General features: G+C 40.1%; 1 protein-coding gene across 1 annotated transcript in view; it reads right to left on the bottom strand.

Annotated features, from left to right (window-relative positions):
• Positions 1-15,438, bottom strand: part of MGAT5 (alpha-1,6-mannosylglycoprotein 6-beta-N-acetylglucosaminyltransferase) — a 122,645-nt gene extending 107,207 nt beyond the window's left edge. The window contains exon 1 of the mRNA XM_082056324.1: positions 15,358-15,438. The gene's annotated coding sequence lies outside the window, so the exon portion shown is untranslated. The remainder of the gene's footprint in view (positions 1-15,357) is intronic.
• Between the last annotated feature and the right edge of the window lie 2,243 nt (positions 15,439-17,681).

Below are 17,681 nucleotides of genomic sequence, written 5' to 3'. Positions count from 1 at the left end.
TTTATAGGAATTTGTAAACTAAAACCAAAGCGCAACAACAAAAAAATTTAAATTGCTACATGTTTGCATATATTCATTATGTATGTCACCTTATGTCACATAGGATCTCTGAAGGTAAATCTCAAATGAGTGATTACCACTGAAGTAACATGATGGAGAATAAAGTAGACAAGTGATATATTTAGCTTCATCCTATCTTTGTCCTTAGAGAAAAGTATTCCTTCTAGTGCGAGAAGGGGAGGAGAAAAAAAATCCCTATTTGGTACATTAAAAAAAAAGCCTAGAAAACGAAGGCATATTTTTCCCCAACAATGATGACCCATTTTAAAGGCTTACATAACTACAAAATTAGATTGTCTTTGCCTTGCCATGGATTTAATCTTATGTTTTTCAGTCTGAACCACATCAGAGGGTTGTTTTCCTCACCTGCCTACCATAGTTTTCTGAACTTTCTCAGTTTAAGTAATTATTTTTTTTCTTTTTGTTTTTTTTTTTTTTTTTTTTAATGGATTTCAAAAGACAAATCTGGTGATTAATTTTGCACTTGGCTGAACTGTACAAGGATTATATAACCTAAAGCTATGTAGCTATGTTTAATACCTGTTACCCTCTACTTAAATTTTTTTTCCTGGAATTCCACCACACATGCTCTTTGCCATATTCTCAAGCATGCACACTGAGCTTTCTCCCTCCAAGTCAGTTCTTAGAAAACACATATAAATTAAAGCATTTTCATTAAATGAAATGGCTTTCAAAAAACAAGCAGAAATGGATCCAATTCACTAAGTATTCTCAAAAAGGGCACACAAAACTCAACATTACCAATAAAAACTAGTCTAGATGTTACTCATCATTGTATGAATGGAAGAGGAGAAAAAAAAAAAGGTCCCTTCTAGCAGAAAATCTTGCAGTGTACAACTAAAAGCTCCCTGACACAATACACAGAGAACACCACACATGTACAACAAAGTATCCATATATTTGTCAAATATTATCTGAATCATAGAGACGAGATTTACAAGGCAGTTAAGTCAGAATTCCATGGTTCATTCAAACACATCAACTGAGTTACTAGGTTAGTTCTCTAGTGTTTCAGCAGCACAAATGCACTGTAAGCAATATAAATGTAAGCAGCAAGGTTTCCTTCCTTCTTCCCCCCAACATCAGAAAAAAATATCTCCAGTTATGAAAAGTGGTGCCATTGACAGCTGAAAAGCAGCTGCTATAGCCATTATCTAGATAACATCTTTCCACAGTAACTGCATCCTAAACTCCAGACAACATCTACAGCAGGACACATCCTACTGCAAACCTCTTTAGCATCCTAAACCCAAATCGTTTCCAGAATCAGAAAGGAAATTCAACAGGCAATATTATCCATCTCTATAATTGTGACAGTGAAAAATAATGTAATTTGAGCTAACAAGGGAAAGTTAGGAGACTTCTCCAGACAAATACAGTGATATAAGGCTTGCCTCAAAAGGAATTTCCATTAGCAGCAAAGATGACATTTGGTTGCAGTTCACCATATACCCTACCTAACTTTTAATTAGAAGAAGAGCTCAAAGAAGGCAGTTGGTATCAAAGGTACAAGCCCTGTGGAATTATTTCTACTTGCTGATTTTCTTCTGGACCTCCAGGCAGGTTCAGCATCCATTCTCCCAGACTGTATCAGGTAGTATCTTCCTAGAACCAAGCTAACGTTAGCTAGGTAAAGACACCAGACATGAAATAAACCCACAGCTCTAAGACATGAATACTCATCTATAAATACGTACCAAAAAAATCCACCTTCAGACAATCCTTTTGAAAGTTATTGCAATCCAGCAGATAATGTAAAAGCATATAACACTGCCAAAAAGATCGCTTACAGCTCTGAGCAGAATTTAAATGGCCTTGAAACAGTATTGTAGTACTAGCAGAGAGGAAAAGAGCTGTAGTGTCACTGTACTGACACTATCACAGCTGAATGGATTTCATTACTGTTCAGTCGTAGCTAATGAAGAGAAAAAGACAGAGAGACGAAGGAACAGATTTTGTAATATTATGAAAATACTCATTCCTTTCTACTCACTGGGGAAATGTGCTGGCAAACACAATTTTAAAAGATTAGTTGGTACAAAAAGCCTTTCTCTGGGCTACCATTGATTTATCTTTGTAACATGTAGGATTTGGCAGATAACCTGCAGATAACTATTTAAGGCATTCTCTTAAGCACATTTCAACATCCAGAGCAGTCCATTTGCTTTGTAAACTACAACCACAAGGACCCAACATAGACTATCCTATCACTGTATCCTCTCTTAGCTTACTGGCTTACACCTGTGTTCCACTGCAGAAAGCAGACAAACCTGTATTTGAGCCACTTGCATGCAGAGTATAACAGTATCTCTAATTAGAGGGGAGGGAGAAAACAAAACCCAATGGCACTCAGTCACTCAAAGCTATTAATAATAGCCTGACAAAAGAAACAATATATTTCTTCAACAATATTTCCCTCTGTATTTGAGGGATATATTTCTTTCTACAGCTTTGTATCACTCAATGTCTTTCGTGCTTAACTCCAACTTAGGCTGTGCTTTAATGCTGAGAAAAGATGTATCCTATACAGTTTGGACTCAACACATGACTCGATGTTTAAGTCTTAAGAGTGCCTTAGAAATTACCTCTATGCTCTTATAATATCTATTTCAATGCAAAATTATTATTACATATAGCTATTTTGGCATATCATCTTTGAGTGTCTTTCATTTATTTTCCAAACCTGAGAAAATGTCTGATCTTCAAGACAGTTGAGCAGCTAAGCTGTTTTTTCCATAGGTAAGGTTTCATTTAACTCCTAACCTCTCTCCCAATGAATTGCATTGTTCCTGTTCTTCATACTCAAGTCTGCTTTACATGAAAGAAGGTAGTACCTGACCAGTTAATTTAATGACTCCTTAAAAACACCATCATCACTATCGCCAGATCTTTCTCCACCTAGCCTTTAAAATGGGAAAGATTTTTTCTTCATTTAGTTTAAAAAATAAAAACCAAAACCTACTACTGCTTCAAGGTTGTAAGTATCTAGCTGTTTAATTCTGAAAAGACAATAGCTAGCATGGATTTACTAGAAATTTCAGAAGATAGTATTCAAAAAGTTGTCTAAATTCAGATTTATTTGCTGCCTCACTCTGCTCAGCTTTCCTACATTCTAAGTAGTCTTGGTGGTCTGCTAAAGTAGCAAACTTACATTTTCTCCATAATATTTTCATTTGTTTATCCTGACTGGTTTATTTTTTAGGGGAGGTATAATAGCCTTATAAAAGATTCCTCTACAAACATTTAGAATAATCAAGCCAACTATGTCATTGCAATAACATATTCAATATATTAGCAAAAATATGCAAGTCAATTCTGATGCAAATAACTCCCTGGAGAAAAAAAATCTGCAGATCCAGACAAACTATAGGACACTCAGCGATCACTCACCTTTTTAATGTGCTACTTTCATTTTCTGTGGATTCAAAGCTTCTGCAACATGGGCAGAGAGCCCGACCTTCAGTACAAATGGCCTCAATCATTACAGACAGTTGCTGAGGTCAGTTGAAAAAGCCACATCAGAAAAAAGACAAGAAAGGACGTGTGTGAAAGAGTTATCGATGTGACAAAGAAAAAGATGCAAGATCTACTGTCCTTCTGAAGACATGTAATCCTTGCTTGAAATCGTATGTTTTGATAGTCAGGTGGCAAGCAATCCAAGAGAAAGGTTTTAGTTCATCTTGTGTCTATTATTAGCTCACTATAACAAAGATTCAACACAACTGCACATATACCATTCAGAGACTTCATCAACTTCAACTTAATTTTACAGGGGCTGGGGAAAACAAACAAACCAACCAACCATCCAAGTTTTTTCATTGGGGCAGGATAAGGAGTCCTGGTTTAGTCCAGTTCTAGAAGTCAATCAGTAATAAGGATATTTCCTAAGTTATTTAATAAAGAAACAGGTTACACGAACATGAGAAAGAATTTCAGAAGTACACTTTAAGTGATGGGAACGAATGCATGAAGTAAAGGTTAAGTGTAATGTGTGTGAAAAAATTTCAAGTTATATGGTGAAATCTCATCCTTCAAGATGAGATGTTTGGAGAAAAAAAAAAAAAGACAAAAGCCATTCAGAAGTCTGGATTAAGGAGGAGACTTTGTCTCTTTCTGAGCACAGCCAAGGACACTCAAAACACTTCTCACACATAAATGAAATCCAGCTGGACCAACAACAACAAAAAAAACCAAACCCCAAATCAGCATATTTAGTATTGTGAAACAGCTGAACCTTAGTACACCTGCTAAATAAGAGATTATATTCACTAAAATTTTCACAGTCTAGTGGAAGGCTGTTTCCAGTGCTGAGCAGAGTGGAAAACACATATGCTGCCTGTATATCTCCTAAAGGCCAAATGAAAAGAGAGCACAACATGATTATCCCTTCAGTCTTTTAGGATGCAGAACAGCAGAGGCAGTGGTAATAGCAATAATAAGTAGCAGTGACAAAATAAACATGCTTCAATTTACACAAAATAGGAGAGAAAGGAGACAGACACAAACCAAGATGGAAAGAAAAGTATAACCAACACCCTGAAGCCTATTACACAGTACTCTGTAGAATTTCTCTCTCTTCTCCCTTTTTAATTTTTTTTAATTAGTTTTACAAGTCAAAACATTATTGTAATTCATGTGATATTCTAAAGAAATACGTGCAAGGAAATAAAGACCTTAACATCATATTAAACTGGACAACTGTCAGCAGTGCACTCAGGCACACAGACAAGCCAAGGGAGAATACACTAGGGGGAAAAAAAAAAAAGATAATAACATTTGACAGATTTCTTCTTCCATTTGTCAAATGCAAGGATGACAGAGATGCTCAGCACAAAGTAAACAACAAAAATACTTCAATCCTGCATTTTTATGGCCTGGACAAACATTTTTATCCTGAGCAATAGGCTTGATCCCCATAGTACAGGGAAAGTAAACATGTTGAGCAGTATAAGGTTCCCAGAGTAATTTCTGCAAAGCTACAATTCTGCATCAGCAGCCTTTTAAATGAAGTGACAAATTTTAGTTATTTAAAGAATAAGGTGGGTGGTTATTTATAAATAGTCTGTAGCTTGTGAAAGGGCAGAGTACACTCACATTAAAAGATTCTTTTCATAATACACGTCCAAAATCAATAGTTTGAAATCTGAGCTGTATATCAGGAATCCATGCAGTGAAAACGTGGTGGGTTTTTTGTGGTTGGTGTGTTTGGGTTTTTGTTGTTGTTGTTTTGTTTTGGGTTTTTTTTTGTGGTTTTTGTTGTTGTTTAATTAGGATAAACAAACATAAAAATGTACATTGATAATACTTATATAAAGGAAGTTTTCTGAAAAAACAAACAAACAAAACCACACACACAAAAACCCCAAACCAAAACACAAACAAACAAAAAAAACCCAAACCAACAACATCAATATTAATTTGCTAGATAAAACTAGGGCCATTTGACCTACCAGATAGAGCATTAACCAATATTAACTCTCTGTTAACTGAACATTTTAAGAAGTAGTAAGAATGTGATCTTGTAAATTAGACTGATGTTCAAACTCTCCAAGCCAGCACTGTCACTGAAAGCATCATCTTTCTCCCTCTGCAACCTTCTTCCCCAGTATATATAACTCAAAGGTGAAGAGAGCTGGGGAATCTTGTCATTCTGAAACAGGAATGGCCAACACCAGAAAGCCATTTACAGCCACAACAGTTTGTCAGCCAGTTCATTGCCCTGTCACGGAAATGCAGGGATAGGAAAAGGGGAGAAATTGGTACGAGGGCAAGAGAACAGTGTGAGGGCACAGACTTTATCGAACTGCAGTCTTGGTGAAGACCAGGAAGACCAATGACCTTGTCATGTAAAAGCACCACCAAATGCTGCTACTAATTCTCCTGTGATCAGAGCACAGACTATTGGATTAGCATAAGGTACTAGAAATTCTAAAACAGTGTTATAAGGTCACTGAGTTACAGAGTATTCTGAACAACATATCCTGAAGTACCAGATTATCAGTTGGGCAAAAGAATTCAAGTTTGCCATACCCAATAGGAACAACACTCAAGGGCAAAAACAAGACATGAGGTACAAACAACACACTGAATAGAGGCCAAGACAATTCTAACAGAACAGAGTATTAATGGTGGATGGGGGAAAAAAAAAACCAACAGTTTTTCAAAAACATGGCATGCAGAAAACTTTTACTTCAAATGTATGGAAAAAAGCCCCTAACTAATTTACATTTTTAAAAAACTCAAATTATGATAAATTAGATTCTTCAGATCTCCACCTAACTTCCCTTTTCAGGTCTAAGAAATGCAAAAATTATATAGAACAGTTTTCCCCATATATTTAAATTCTAATACTACTTTTCAACTACAGCTTTTTTAAAAGGTATCTTTTTTCCATTTACAAGGCTCACTGTTTTCTTTCCTCTAGATGTGATCACAAGCATGCCAATATCTCAGTATGTAAGAAAGTGTTCCTTGACATGTCTTAAGTAGCACAGTCAATACTGGCATTCTTCTGTAACATTACACAGCACACAAGATATGCAACCGGTACATATGGAAACTACTATGTCAGGAAATGAATCAAGGTACAAGGACTTTAATAGCAGCTGAACAGAAGCTAAACCTGTTACAAGCTTTTGCTCTGTATCAGCCAGTACAGCCCTCAAAGGAAAGTTTAAGTGCACACTTGGGTCTCATTGTACTCGTTTCAATATGCAGAGCCAGAGGTTTAAACAGCATCAACTCAAAAAGAGCTTAAGTAAACTGCAATATGCCTTTTACACCAGTACAGAACTTTACCCACTGCACTTAAACTAGTGTTACATCATTACAAAAATCCGTTCCTTTCATTACAAGCAGAGGCACAATGAATCACTGTGGGTAACATACCAACCACATTCAAACAACTGTTCATTCACTGGACATTGAGCAGCCAGCACAGATCAACTAGGGAACTACAATTCCAAACTTCCAGTAGGCAAGTACTATTTTAAGAGAACTTCATCTCAGCTGCTAGCAAGCAGCAATTTGTAATGGAGCCAGCAGAGAGGCCAAAACCATAATCATCTTCCAACCTGAAGCTCTTCATTGCTCCCTCAAATATTGTTTTAGCTCACCTTGGTGAGAATGTTTATAAGACAGGTTAGGTGAAAGCTACTGTAACCTTTTCCTCAAAGGACTCATGCATAGTACTACAACATAATCAATCCAGAACCTGGGCAGAGTCACTTAAGAAACTCAGACAAAGATTTCACGAAGATTAACAACTGGAGACATAAATTGAGATTGATAATCTTCCCCAGAGGTCTCAAACCACTGACACCTAGATTCTGATGTATGTTGAATCACTTTGTCAAACACTCATGCAACTCAGTTTCATTTCTCACATCATTAAAGAAGTCAAAAGTTTTGATTTTGCTGATTACCCAATTGCTTGAACATATGACTGCCAAGCTACTGGAAAATCTGGGAAAGTATTCCAACAAGAATTACAGATTGCTATCTTATCTATAAAGACTACAGTCCACATTTCTCTTTCAAGAGAGGTTACAATATCAAAACAAAGAAAAATATTTTTTTCTAGAGCTGATTTATAAATAAGCTTAACTGGTATCTAAGAAAATAGCTGTTAATATTAGAAATAACAACCCACTGTTTGATTTTGAAGTAACCATAACATATTCATTTAACTTGATTATAGGCCCTTAAAATTAGATGAGGTATTCAGAACTAGTAGATTTTATCTACAGTAAAATAGCTGTTAGCTTGAGTAGAAAAAACACTGAAAGCATTTGCAACATTCTCCTCTGCATGCTTTTTTCCAGTCTAGTTAAAGAAAAGTAGCTGTATAACACGTACAGATGTTAAGCACAATTGGAACGATACTGCATTTCACCGTGTTCTTGGAGGATCAACAGTATTGTCTGAGAAACTGCACTTCATGAAGAGAAATACAAGGAGGGAAACTGTTCATTTTTATGAGAACTTAGGAAAACAGATTATTGTGCTAAGGAACTGATTGAAATAATGTAACTTCAATAATCTGGTCAAATATCCTGTACAACATAGGCTGAAGTTTGAGTGGTAAAGATTGAGAAATATTTGTGTCTTTTTTTCCCCCTCATACAGAGCGTTCCACATCCTTTTCCTGTTCTGTCAGATCAGGAAACGCAAATTCTGATTTCAGTGACAAAATCCTACCAAAAATACAGGAGTGACAATGCTTAATTAAATCTTAGGAGAAGGAAAACAGTTAGATATTCTAATTAGGCCATATGTCTATTCAAATGCCCAATTACTAAACTTAGTTTAAGTTCCAGACAAACAGTCTGAGCTTTTCAAAAGCTTCTCTCAAACAATTCATTTGTTCAGTCCTTCAAATATTTTTTTCAGATTTTTTTTCCTGATCTCTCTGGAACTTTTTTCCACAGTTCCTGCAATAGAGGTATACATTTTAACATTTCCAACCTCAAATTCCATTTTTCCTTGGTATGAGTGTGTGTTAAGTAGATGGGAAAGTTTGTTTCCACATACAATGTGCTAGACTAGTACCTACTGAGAACACCGTTGTCAAGCTCCTTTAACCTTACTGCAGGAGTTTGCCAGATAGGTGTTTAAAGTATTTTGCCAAAGTGAAAGTTTCTATGTTAAGAATAGTACAGTTTTTTCTTAGGCATGAAATGCATATGTCTGCTTAGTTTATCTTTTCTTCAGGGAGAAAGCTGCTTTGCCAGGTGGCTCTGAAATTCCAGGATCAGGTAAACAAACAAAGACACAACAAGATAACATTCTGTATTCTTTTGAGGAAAAAGGAGTCCATTTTACTGTACAAGTCATACCAAAAGCAAGATAGAAAGAAAACTCATCCTGAGAATCTGAAGATGATAAAGATGTGGTTGTTGCTTTTTGCTGAATACTTCTAGACAGGTTGTCTGTTTTCCGTATTTATTGCTATTTTAACTATTAAAACCAGCAAGCTTTAATTATGTCTATACAGAAATGGGCAATGCAAACCAACACTGGGAGAAACAAACTATTTAAATGGTCATGTTACTTAAAGTAATATTTTAGAGGCATTAGTACTGGAAGTGTTTCTTTCAGGCAGAAATAGTCTTCACAGGACAGTGCACTGAAACAGCGTGGGACTTCCATCCTACAGCAAGGTCATGCAAACAGATTCATTCGGCATTCAATACAATCGTGTTACAATGTCTTGATATAAAACGAACAAACAGCGTCAAACTTCGATAAATACCAGGTTAGAAAAATTCCTCACCTTTATTCTAGGTGGGTTTCTTCGTTATTGCTGTTTCTTGTTTGTTTTAAGCAAGCTTTTCAGGAAAATTAATCAATTAGTATTTCTGATACACAGGTCTAACAGTACAATGTAAAGCTTTCTCAAGAGCAAATTAAACATTGTATTTTCAGTCTTCTTAATCTACAACATAGAAAATTAAATCATTGCACATACTGTACTTGAACAGGGCATAGCAAGAAAGACTCATGGAACTTACTTAAAAGCTTGGTAGGAAGTAGATGATCATCTGTTCAAAGATTTTTGCTATGAATACCACATGAAAATTGTTCAAGTTCATTGGATGAAGGAGTTACGTATATTTTTCTTAAGTATCTTATGTATACAACTTTTACGTGACAAATAAAACATTTCAGATATGCCATCTTCAATCAAAACATATTTTACACTTCATTTTACACACACACACACAAAAAATCATAATAGTAAGCTTAGTTACATGGCACCTCTAATACTTGAACTTATATTTCAGGTATATCACATGCATACTACAGTTGTGTTCTGCAGAGTTCAAGGGAAACTTCCAAAAACTGCATTGAAGCTGCACTGAACTGCATTAGTTCTGTGCAGCAAAGGAACAAACACATAGAGAACACAAGAGAGAAGACGGAAAACAGGAAAAAAAAAAAAAAAAGAAAAAGAAAAAGAAAAGAGAAGTGAGGGATAAAACACAGTTAAACCCAAGCAAATTACTGCCTAAGTGAATTTATGTAGATAGTTTTGTACTAACAAGGATCTTCTGGGAGAACGTGTTAACCCACTTTAGTCACACATATTGCAGACAAGAGGACTGTCACTTAGTGTGGTAAAGTCTAAAGGTTCAGTATATTGAAATGTCACACATTCAAAAACCATCTAGATCATAAAACATAACCTCACGCAGCAAGCACGCATGCACCTTGTAGCTTTTATGACAACTTAGAATCATAGTATCAATTATGTTAGAAAAGACCTTTAAGATCATAAAGTCCAACTATCAACCTAGCACTGCCAAGTCCACCACTAAACCATGTCTACAAGCACCACGTCATCCTCCAGGGATGGTGATTCAGCCACTTCCCTATTCCAATGCTTGACAACCTTTTCGGTGAAGAAATCTTTCCTAATATCCAAGCTACTACTTGATTCATGGCTATCCGAAAATGCTTTGCTAGGACCTCCAAACGGGTCATGTAAAATGCTGTACCAGTCACGGTGCATGTATGACTGGTCCGTCTCTCAGGGAAGGGAGAAACGGAACCTTAACAGGCAATGGAAAGGAAGCAGCAATAAACTCCATTACTTAACTCTAACATCAGTGGAGAAAAGGTTTTAGTTCTAAAACTATTCTAGGGAAATGTAACCACAAGGAGAATGTTGTATGGCAAAAAAATTATATACAAAGAAATGCAACAAGCTACACGACCCCTGAGCAACAACCAATACAAGTGAAATCAGGTTCTGCCTGCTACTCGTAACCTATGAAAATCTCCTTGTCTAAAAGACAATAAGGTCAAAAGAGGTGGTTGATAACTTTCAAAGATCATAGGCTTTTATCAGGATATAAAAATCAGTAAGACAGATGCCAGTAGGTTAGACTAAAAATAAAGGTTAAACAGCTTGGAATGCCTGTGGGATGTATGAAGAAATACAGTTAGCTAACAGGAATAAGAGGACCTTGTGAGACTCAAAGGGCCAGCATCATAGGATTCTTAGCTCATACAAACCATAAATAATAAATCAAACAAATCACAGCATTGACTTAAGCTTTTCTCATGAAAAGGCCTTTGCTATTTAGAGTACTCTAAGAGTTTCCCAAACTACTTTTCTCATCTCTGTTCTTTCACTGCAGTGTTTCCCTGCCGCAGACATATGAAAATACCATAATTTTAGCAGAAGTTCCTCAAAGGAGCTACATCCTGGCTTAAGTGCATGCATGGACCTTGGGCTTAAAGGATTCACCTGATTAAAGCCGGACAAGAATTCCGCTGGTTGGAAAGCAAGAACAAAACTGCACAAATTCACCTTATGGCAGCTGTACTGTTCCAGTTGGATTAGAAGAATAAGGCTATCCACCTTGACAAAAGTCTGCATTGTCACAAAAAGCTGCTGTCCCACATTTAGGAGTCTGTATCAGCAAGTATGTCACCAGTTCTCCATCATTATGGTGGCTACTCCTCAAATGCTGTCCATCTAATTAAGAGAGCATTTGTCAATATCCAAAACCCTTCACTGAACTAACTTAAGTTTGCATAGAACTCTAGTCACTTTCTCTTTGTGGCCATGAATTACGGATGCCAGCTGTTAACTCACAGGGACAAACAAGAAACAGACAAAAAAGATGGGGGCAGAAGTGACACAAACCAAGCCACTATCAAAACACAATCTGAATGAGACTTATTCCTCTCAGAATTTATACCATTACAGGCCTGGACTCTTCAAGAAATGAAACAGACAATGAAGCCTTCACAACTTCAATAACATATGGCCATAACAGGAGGGTAAAAGAGGAAAACAAGAGGGTTTTGTGTGTGCACGCTTTCACACAGAGGCAAATACAAAATTCCACTTTTTCTTCTGAAGTACTGAAGACAAAAGATTTTGTAGGTTTTGGTGCTGAGGTGTTTTTGTTTAAGAGGATGTGCATATGTGGTATGTGAAATGCAGAGATGCATAAATACTACTTCGGCAGAAGTAGAGAGAAATAAAGGATGGCCTTATTCCACTCTAATCAGTTAAGAACTTTTTGACATTGAAGATGCAGTAATAGCAAAACTGCTTGATTCCTGAAAGAGTTTCCACTCATCAGAATCCCAGCTGATTATCACTGTGCAGTATGTTCATTTCCTTCAGCAGATGCTTCCGACATTCATTACCAAGAGTTGCTGCTGGAGTACTGCTCTGGTTCCAAACCAGGCTAAGCAAAAGAGTTCTGCAGACACTTTGGGGAATAACGTGACATAAATGAAAATACTATTCAGAACCTGGCTTTTTTGATGTTCATCATACTGTATTTCTTTCCACCACCTATTTGAGAGACTACACATAGACTAAGTCAGACAATCTGCGGGCAAATAACCAAAAAGTAATGTTTGCCACTGACTCTACCTTATTGCTGCTCTTCCTATCAATAAAACAAAACTAATTCTCCCATTCTCTCATGAAACACTAAGTCTTCATTAGCCTTCAAATACCTACCACGCAGCTAATAATCAAGCTACTATATCAGTTAAGGGCATTCAATGCCAACTACTCCTGAAGTTCTATTACAATTTTAGAGCCAAGATGAGGAAGAAAACTGCATACTAAGCTATTTTATTAAACAGAAGCAAAAGCAGAGTGGATGGTTTAGATGACACCAGCATACAATGTCAAAAGCATAACCTTGCAAAGAATACTAAAAATATATAATTTCAAACTTGAAGGGAAATGAGTGGTGCTGGTAAAATTCTACATATTATTTCAAGCATAGAAGTTGATTATATAAAGATTTATTTATTTATTTTAACAAGGGAAAGGAAGGGAATCTGAGTGGAGAAAGATGGCTTAAAATTGTAGAGCAACTGTCTTTATTCTAAGTCATTGCAGGAATTCAGAACCCTTCACTATTTTGCCAGATTCTACTTCACGAACCAGATTAAGGATTTTAGGTGTTTTGTACTCAATGTCACTGGCTGCTTCCTAAGTTTTAGGCAGTTTAGTTTTGGGAGCTTAAACAACCTGATCTTCTTATATTCAGTCACTTTGTCTTTCAGCATCTTTTCAGGCTAGGCTGTATAAGCTGCCTTTCTTCTGGACAGAAAGATGGATTTATCACCTAGAAAAGAGGAAGTATATGTTCTTCTTTAATCCTTATTCTGTTAACACAAAATAAACCTATATTCTATATAAGAGCAACAGAAAACAGTCCACATACATTTAACTATGAAGAGCTGATATTCCTTTTGCTAAACATACTGCTTTGTGGGCCATTTTAAGAGTAAACTATTCCCTACAGGACCTTGTACAAGTAAAGAGCAGGAAAGAATAGTTAAAGTTACCTTACATGTGAGAAAACCACTACCACCAAAAAAAGCAAGCAAACAAACAAAAAGAAGGTGAAAGGCTTTTTCCTACTTTTAGACTTTGTACAGCCACAAGTAATTATATGAATATATATGAATTATATGTTGCAGTGAGCAGAGTTTCTCATGAAGAACAGTCACAGAGTCATTACACAGGCATGAAGAAGGGAAAAGGTAAGTCACCCGTTCAGGCTAAATTGGACTCGGTGTCCCCAGGCAAAATGCTTTCAATAATAAATAACAACAACTAACCGGTTCTGCTAAAACCTTTTCAGTCATGGAATGGCAAAAGTATTTTGAAAGAACTGAGATCGTCTCACTGATTTGGGAGTAAAGACATACTCCTATCCTGCAAACAACTTCAAATGATGCCCTCCTGATGACAAAGATTAACAGATACAGTATCAGACATTCCCTCCACCCTACTTGCATTTTCTACGCACAAGGCTATTTGCTGAGATAAAGCACTTGCACAGCACTAAGTCAAAATTCACTCCTGTATTTATGATTATGAGTCACACTATTGAAAAAGCTATCATACTACTTCACGGGGACAAGGTGACAGAGCTTTTTAGACAAATAAGACTGTGTACCACAAAAATGTGAATCTCAAGAGTGAGCCTTCATTTAAAGAGTACTCTATTGCTGCTGCAGTTACCAGGAGAGATTGACGTATCAAGATACAATACAAGAATTAAGAATTCATTCCCCAAGTTTACTGACTACAATGCCAGAAAGAGAAATATTCACCTAAAAGATGAGATTCATATTATACTGCCTCTGGAAAAGATGGAACCTACACTCCCTATGTTAATAATGAGGAAAGCCCCTACCAAGATTTAGCTCCTCAAAGCTGAGTGATATTTACTGTCTCCCTAAATATATCAAAAAGTAACTTTACCTTAAATAGTTGCTAAATATCACAGGAGACAATAAAATCCCCAAAATTCTTGCTTAATGTAGGTCTGCACACCTATGCAATCACAGCAAGTCAGCCACTGCTTTTCACATAAAGGTGAGTCCCTACGAGCAAACCGCAGGATGATGTTGATGTGTAAGAAATACTGACCCTGACAAATGAAGAGCATCGTTATTTCCAATCTAAAGCTCAATGCACCTCCAGCGAAAAAGTAGTAGACATGCCAGACCAAAGCACAGTTGGCACAGAGATGACAGTTTTCAGGAACCTTTTTCTCAAATTCACTTCCTAGAGGTTTGTGAAGTCTGAAGAGGAAACGAAACCAGCACCGGATGGAATCAAGGGATTGTATAATAAACCGGATCGTAACGGGGAGATTTCAACAGACTTTCTCCCGAGATTCATCCTCCCATCCACGGCAGAGCTTCGCCGCCCGCGCTTCGGCAAAACCTCCGCCAGCTCCGTCCCCCCGCGCCGCCCGCCCGCCCTTCCCGGCTCCCACCGCCGCCCGGAGCACAGCGGGCGGCCCCCCGGGGCCGATCCCCTCCAGAGACACCTCCCGGGCCCGGCTCCGCTCGGGCGGAGGCGCTTCCCCGCCGGGCCGAGCGCGGAAGGTCGTTACGCAAGGTGACGGGGGCGGCCGAGCCGCGGGAAGGACGGGCCCCGCCGCACCGAAGCGGCTGCCTCGGCGATCCCCCTCCCTCCCTCCGGCTCCGCACGGTGCCTACCGCCGGCACCGCCCCGCAGCACCCGGGCAGGTGGCTCCCCCGCGCCGGGCCGGCCCCCGGAGTGGGGGATGTGACCGGGGGCGCAGCCCCCGCCCCGCACGGCTGCGGCGGCCGCGACTCGGGGAGCTGAGGCGAGAGACCGCTCTCCCTCACGGCCCGCAGAGCCGCAGCGGCCTGAGGGGGCAACGGCGGTTGGCGACCCCCCACAGTGGGGCTGGGCGCGGCACCGGTCCCCACCACCCCCAAACCCGGCGTCGCCTCGGCTCGCCTCACCTCCTCCGGCGCCGCCTGTGCGCAGCCCGCCGCGCCGGGCGGAGCGCATCGCCCATGGTCCGCGGCGGAGGCCGGCGCGGGCTGGAGGGGCGGCCGCCGCGCCCGCCGTGGGGGCCGGGCCACCTGGAGGCGGGCGGGCGCAAGGGAGCGTCTGCAAACTGCCAGAGCCGCGCGCGAGAGAGAGAGCGCGAGGGCGCGCGCGGCGCAGCCCCGCACGGCAGCGCCCGCCCGCGTGTGCAGAGCGGCACGACCGGCTCTGCCCGGCCGGAAGCGCCTGTGACGGGCCCAGGCACAGCGAGGGAGCGTGTGCAAAGTGCCTGCCCGGCTGCGGAGCGCGCGGGGGCGCGAGGCGGGGTGAGGAGACAGCGGCCTCCCGCGCGCAGCCCTGCACCGGGAGCGGCGGGAAACGCCCACGAGCCCGCCGGTGAGGCGTCGTCTCGACGCCCCGCAGCTCGGTGCTCCTGAGGGGCGGCCTCACCCTGCCGTGAGCAGCTCCTTCTCCCCTCGCACCTGCCCACGGCCGGCCCTGCCGCCCCCATGGGGTCCGGTCAGCGAGCGGCCGCGCTCAGGCCTGGCGGAGCCCGCCGAGGGGCCGGCACGGAGGAACGGCCCGGGAAACCGTCGCTGCTGCCTCACAGTGCTGGGCGGCCTGTCAGGCAGAGGTCGGGAAAGCAGGGACAGACAGACGTGCCTGGGAGAGCACTGGCTGACCGCGCACCCCAAACCAGCCTCCCAAGAGCCCCCTCCCGCCTCCCCGGGCGTGTCCACCGAAATCCTCACAGCCCCGCAAACAGCAAGGTCAGGAGCGGGTCTGGTGTGTGGTAGCAGCTGTGGTTTGGCTGCGCTAGGTGTGTGCATCACATCAGCTAACGTTTTCCAAAGCATTAGACACGGGTGTTTGTGATCAGGAGTTGAAGGGTTTTAATCTTCTTAGGTTGTCTTTAAACACATTCTGAAAGCTCCTAGAGCTTCAGTGTTTGGGAGCCATTAGAGCAAAGGAAGGTAATGTATTTTTGTAATGAGAAGATGACTATATTTTGTAGTGGCGAGACAGTCTCTATTTAGCACGGCTTCTGGAGAGCGGTGTGTTTTCCCAAGCCTGCACGCACAGACTCGGGGGGAGCCCATAGAAGATGGGTGACATCTGGTGGCCAGTCCTACTCGATGGTGTTGATAGAGGCTTCTTTCATAAGGAGCAGATCAAGATCTAAGTAAAAGGATGTATTTCTGGTTACCTCTACAACCTTATATGAGTAAAAGGAAGAGGTAAAAGTAAAAGGTGTAGGTTGCAATAATCTGCAGAATTTAGATCAATATCTATTACAATATTCTTCACATGCCATGAATCATCAGAAAATGGTTATACAAAAAAGTCAAGAAAATGGGTATGTTTTTGGTGATAATTGAAAAAAATCTCTGCTAGTGTTCAGTGCTATTCATTTTGGGTTTCTCCATACAGGACAGAAAATTGTGATGTGAACAATGCGTGCTAAAGGACACTTCTTTGTACCTGTAAGCATCTGCAATAATGCTCTGTAATTCAGAGTTTCACTTTTCACACAGCATTTTGCTGTGTTCCCTGCTGGAAACTCTCACTGGCATTTAATGAGAGGTTAAGGATTTGGAAATTTTGCAAGGTATTGAGTGATCAAAGCCTTGGACCAGTTTTTGTGTAAGATGGTACCTTTTAAGAAGATCTGCTATGATTTGCACTGTTTGTGGAACAGACTCTTGTCACAGACAAAGCAAGCAGGTGGAATAACAGCATCCACAGCACTTTGATCCTTTTCTGTTTATTATGATTTTAATTTAGGAAGCTCATATGCAGGAGCAGACCTAACATTGCAGTCACTTCTGAGTTTTATATGTTCTGTTATAGAAATACTATATATCACAAAATAACAACAGTGGTCTCCTAGGAGAGCTCTTGCTGAAGGGAACAGTAAATCTTATTAGCTAAGAGTTTTCAATCTGGAGCATACCAGTCAGACCCTCCATTCAGAAATAGGAAGTTACACTACATATTTTACAGTATGTATGTCTGATATAGCTAAATTAAAAAAAAAAAAAAAAAAACTGCATTGAATTGATTAAGGAAGTGAGAAGTGCATAGGAGAGTGGGCTCCCTGCTCAAGAAGCATTTGCTGAGGAAAGGTTGGGTTCTTGGAGCACAGGGAGCAGGAGACTGAGAAAAGAGAGAACATAAACCCCTGCAGTATTAAAGTATTAGGAGAATCTGAGAGCAACCTGGCACTTACATGTTTATTCCTTATTTTAGTGTGTAACAAGTAGGCCACCAGTTATTCACATTTAGCTCTCTGAGC

The sequence above is a fragment of the Streptopelia decaocto genome (assembly GCF_964273445.1).
Source record: "Streptopelia decaocto genome assembly, chromosome: 6".
Taxonomy (NCBI): domain Eukaryota; kingdom Metazoa; phylum Chordata; class Aves; order Columbiformes; family Columbidae; genus Streptopelia; species Streptopelia decaocto.
Note: the sequence above shows the minus strand (reverse complement) of the source record. Positions and strands in the feature narration are given on the sequence as shown.